Source organism: Coptis chinensis, chromosome 1 (assembly GCF_015680905.1).
Source record: "Coptis chinensis isolate HL-2020 chromosome 1, ASM1568090v1, whole genome shotgun sequence".
NCBI lineage: Eukaryota > Viridiplantae > Streptophyta > Magnoliopsida > Ranunculales > Ranunculaceae > Coptis > Coptis chinensis.
The window spans coordinates 59,556,375-59,562,374 of NC_141456.1; positions in this window are offsets into that span (position 1 = coordinate 59,556,375).

Below are 6,000 nucleotides of genomic sequence, written 5' to 3' on the forward strand. Positions count from 1 at the left end.
TTTTCGGATAAGTGTGTAACTTCAGAACATAAATAATTCCAAAATATAGTATTTGGTTGAATATGGATTTTGTTAGTTGGTTCAAATTTTCGTTTCATATGATTCTTAGGAAATTCGAAGAAAATAGTGGAATCCGAAAAAGAGAAGCAATGAAATCTCATGTAATGGCATATAATTTGAACAATAAATGTTCATAGTCATGAGCTATGAATATTCTTTGTTCATACCAGAATTGGACTATGAACAATGATTGTTCATAGTCATGAGCTATGAATATTCTTTGTTCATATCACAATTGGACTATGAACAGTGAGTGTTCATAGTCCATATTGTACATACTATGAACAATAAATGTTCATAGTCATGAGCTATGAATATTCTTTATTTATACTACAATTGAACTATGAACAATGATTGTTCATAGTCATGAGCTATGAACATTCTTGTTCATATCACAATTGGACTATGAACAGTGATTGTTCATAGTTCGGTAGCTATGAACAATGAGTGTTCATAGTCCATATTGTACTTACTATGAACAATCAATGTTCATAGTCATGAGCTATGAATATTCTTTGTTCATACCACAATTGGACTATGAATTTGATTATATACTATTTGATTTCAAAAGCCAATTTATTTTTCATTCGAATATATTGATTCACTTAACTCGACTTGTATGCTTATTAATTAGATATGGCAATGCAATGGACAAATGAGATGGACAGTGTTCTTATCGATACATTCCATAGCAAGCTACTTCTAGGTGATAAGAATGAGAATGGATTTCTTCTAATACCAAAAGAGCGTGCAAAGGATCAACTTGACTATTAGTCATGTAACAAATGAAGACCATATGATGGATAACACGCAATGAAGACCTAGCGCTTAGAGACCGCCTATACTGATTTTTGGAACAGTGGACATATTCCATGGCCAAATGCCTTGCTGCCCATTTTGCTAGTTCATGGGCTTGGCTATTAAGATTCCTAGGAATCCAAAAGAAGTTACAGGGAGAACAACTATCTAGAACATTGATGGTGGCCTTGACAACTGCTTGCATCCTCCAGTTAGCTTGCTCTGGGTTTAGTAATCCCAGGATCACTTGCTGGCAATCTCCTTGTAGTCTGACAAACTTGATCCCTTTTTTCTTTCCCAGCATCGCACCCACCTCAGTAGCCATGTACTCAACCTCTTCAGGAGATCCCGCACTGAACTCCTTGCAAGCTTTTGCCACTATCGTCCCATCTCCATCCCATAGAATGGCTCCAGCAGCTCCCTCCCTAGTATCCCTGTAATTTGGTTCGTTGTGCCTGATGTTCACCTTTTGAGTATGTTAGAGATTTGATTCTCTAATTCGGCAAAGTGCGAATACAAAGATTTTTCCTTACTCACGATATTCGTGTGCATAGTTTTGAGTAGGGATTTTGAACCAACCTAAGTCTAGGACAACTTACAACTTGTTTTTGCTCCTTAGGAAACTAGTGAGTAAGTTTTAAGCTATGATTGAATTATACTAAAAACTATTTAGCTTTCTTCTAGATTATTAAAGTTACGTAAACATGCAATTAAAACAAGTGAAAATTAATTATTGGAAGAATGTGGAGGGTAAATTCTCCTCATGTGAAGACAACTTCTATTGTTGACTCTAGATTGTTGCATCCTAATCTTCCTAGAACTCATAGACAAATCCTAACAAGATTATTTTGGTCCCTAACAATATGACTCATCTCTAAGATCATATTGTTAGCATGTGGAACCAAAGCAATGACTTATCTTTAAGTCATCACCTTGATTCCTAACTAGACTCTACACCAACTACCATTTGGGATAGGATGTAGGTCTAGTTATTTTTCCTAAACAACTTTCTAGAATCAATTTACAAAGGTTATCCCTCACATGAGCTTCATTAACCCTCCACAAAAGGGGGGTTTTAGCTCATGATCCTTAGGATTAAAATGAAGGTTACAAAATAGAAATGTAAAATGAGAGAGAGAACAAAAAGAAGAAGAAACTAAAGAAGAAATTACTTACCTTAAGAAAATTAGATTTTATTTAGAAGAAGAAGAACAAAAGTTTCTACCATTAAAACTATTACAAGCTTTTTAATAAAAACTAAAAACTAAAACTAAAACTAAAGAACCAAAAAAATAATGAATGATAAAGGAAAGAAGTCAAGAGAGTAAATGGAGTGCATCCCCCCTTGTTTTTTTTTCCTTCCTTTTAGAATTCTCCCCCTCATCCCACGTGAAAACACACACACATTTAATTCACTTTTATCCACCACATTAAAACAAAGTGACACATTGTTTTTTTTACTATTAACACCTAATCTTATTAATTACATGCAAGGTGTCAACTTTGCACCAATAATTTGGCACTTTTGTCTTGACATGCTCCATGATTGATGACTCATCTCTTCTTGTGGGCCTGAAAGGTGGGTCCATGTGCTATGTCTATTGGTGGGTCCGGACGTCGATTTCTGTAATTTCTGGCCTAAGGTAGAGCTAGTCATGTGGATCATCTGGGCAGTTTACTTGCCGAAATCGGAGTCTAGGTTAACAAGATATGCGCTTTGAAAGTTTACGCTTTTCTTTACATAGTCCCGTTCTGACTCGATTCTGTCATGTTTGAGTCCCCGACTTTGATCCGTCTTTGTTTAGCTTCACATGGCTGATTTGGAAGAATTCATATATACATCATTCCCCGCAGGTTTAACCAATATTTTCATGTTTACTGCGAAGACTTGCAAAAGTATGAAAATATACTTATTTCATGATTATTAAACACATAATTAACCAAATTTATATGTCTTAATGGGGTTAATATTACAGTTTTGGGTGCTTATCAGTGCCTCCCAAAATTTCAATATCGCAGTCCTCCTTCCAAAAAATTGCCATGCCCCCTTTACTACCATCAGTATCCACACAAAAGCTTATCCCATATTTAATCATCTTCCCTATAGCTACAATCCTTTTACTACCCATCTTTGTTTCCGCTAAACATATAACATCTGGCTCGTGTTCTCGGATGTGGCCCTCTAAAGATCGAACCGCCATGTTGGTGCCAATCCCACGACAATTCCAGGCCATCATTAAAACAGAGGCGGCTGTTGAGGAATAGCCATAGTAAAAGTCCCCCACTTTTCACTCTCCGACTACCTTCTCCTAGCTTTTCAAGAATCTTGGCTTGGGGTAAATCCTCAGTGCATTGGAACGTATCAGATTTGCAGTCCTCCTATGGTTTGTCCTCCTTAGACTACCCCTCTTGATTCATCCAGGTATCAGGATCATCCACCACTACCTTCCCTTTAGCCTTTTTTGCCTTCGCTTTGTCCTCCTCCGTCTCACTATTACTCTCCTCATCACTTGTGAGCAGATTGATGACAGTAACCATTTTTACCTTTGTTTCTTGAAAAGATCCTATTTTACCTGTGAAAGCCATGCTTTTAAAATTTCGCTCATCCTTTCCATAGTCCACCACCGAGATTTTGTCATCTTCCGTTGCATTCTCTCTTTTCACCCAGGTTTCTAGAAGAGCGCGCCTGATAACTGTTTCATTATTTATCTTTTCCTTTCTCCATGTGTTTCTTTGCTTTCATCTCGTATTTTCTTCAATCTGATTACCATCACCCAGAGGGAAGGGGCATTGGAGATCCTTAATTTCCGAATTTCTCACCATGATTCTTAGAAAATCAAGATCAAAGCTCAGAAATGAAGTGAATTTTCTCTTTTCTGGTTCAGGATAAGATAAAGAAACACACTGTTGGTGCATTGAAAATGGAACAAAATGACTTGAGATGAGTGCCTGGCTATCTTGCCTGGGGATACTCACACCGTTTCCAATTCCCAGTGAGGGGGCGACTAGTCCACTGCTCTTGTTCATTTCCCTTGGCCACTTACCATTCGCCGAGAATTCAAATAGACTCCCAAAAGATGTATGTACTTTGTTTGGGCTGAAGATTTGGATCACCCCGCTTTTGTTTTAAGCATAGCGAGTGCTTCTTGGCCAGTTCCCGAAGCAAAAGACCAGCTCCAGCCTAGGATGAAGGGTTCCTTCGGCCTACATTTCTATCAAGGGCTTGCGTCTTGTGTCCATATTCCGATATAGGGAGTGTGAACAGAAACACACTAGAAAGTAGCTATGAACAGTGATTGTTCATAGTTCGGTAGCTATGAACACTCATTGTTCATAACTATGAGCAATGAACAATGAGTGTTCATAGTCCATATTGTACGTACTATGAACAATCAATGTTCATAGTCATGAGCTATGAATATTCTTTGTTCATACCACAATTGGACTATGAACATTGATTATATACTATTTGATTTCAAAATCCAATTTATTTTTCATTCGAATATATTGATTCACTTAACTCGACTTGTATGCTTATTAATTAGATATGGCAATGCAATGGACAAATGAGATGGACAATGTTCTTATCGATACATTCCATAGCAAGCTATTTCTAGGTGATAAGAATGAGAATGGATTTCTTCCAATACCAAAAGAGCGTGCAAAGGATCGACTTGACTATTAGTCATGTAACAAATGAAGACCTTATGATGGATAACACGCAATATTGCTAGTGTAACTATACATCAAGGGTTTGAATAGAGTTATGACGAACATAAGATCATAACTAGCAACGAAAAGCCTGTTGAAGTCAAAGCCAGTTGAAAAGGGCCCTATGAACTGAAGAAATTGGGCTTTGGGCTCGATTTTCCAGCCCAAAACATGGACCCTCAGCCCATGCACGAAAATGTGGATCTGGTCTCCTCCATTTCCACACACAAGACTTAGCTCTAAAGTATCAATTAGCTTAGGATAGAAGGTAGCCATTAGAGAATAATCTAGATCTAGTTTTAAGTTTTATTCAATTAATTAGTTTTCAATTATTGTTTTAGATCTAGTTTTTACTTTGCAATAGATTAGTTAGAACAAGTAAATGTTTAATTTAGAATCACATTTAGTTTTATAATAAATTATTCATCTTTAATTCCGATTTAGTTTATTGATTCAATTCTTGTTTAGTTTTAGTATTGTTAAATTCATAAATTAGTTGTCTTCAATTTCTAATTAGTTAATCATAATCTAGTTTTAATTATTTACTTATCAATTTCATTTCTTAGTTGTTAATTTAGATTTGAATCTATTGATTAGTTAAATTAGTAAGGTTAGAATCTTTATATGATGTCTAGTTTTAATTCATATCGAAATGATAGTTTGATGAATCAAGGCTAAACCTCCATTAGAGGGGTTTGATGAAGCCTTGATGAAAACTTGATTGTGTAGTGTAGAATCGTTGTAAGAGTCTATTCCACTCTAGAAGGTCATTGATTCGCCATGAGAATGGGTTGTACTTCCTCACATGCTAGTTATGAATTGATAGAGATGCCATGTATAATTAGGGATTAGAACGACCAATTCTTACCGTAAGAACGTATGAATTGGATTACAACAATCTATGCTAGTTTATTAAGTTGGATTCAAGGTGGATTCAATTCCCCCCTAATTCTTATTCTAGATTCAAACCTTAGTATTCCGTAGCATTTCGTAGTTGAATCATTATAGTTAGTATCTTGTTCTTAGAATTCACACCGTAGTATAATACCTTCGTAAAACTCTCATTAGACTTTGGATAGATTCGCAATTATAAAAAACTTTGAATGCTAAAGAACTAGGAGTGGAACGAATCTTCTATTCAAACTCTACTTCAATAGTATCGAGAGTAGAAATCTTTGATAAGAACTGTTACGTATAAAGTTTTAGTTGTACTTGCGTTTTGAGCAATCATCGTTTATTCATAAGTAGAGTTATATTCAATTTTATCGTTTTATCAAATGGCGCCGCTGCCATCTTAGTTCCCTTTAGTATTGTTTTCTTTAGAATTGTTAGTCTTCCAAAGTCCCATAACCCACCCACCCTTGTTTGATTCTCACTGTGGTTGTCCGTTTCAGCACTGAAAATTTTCCTTGCAGAATTACACGGAGCGCG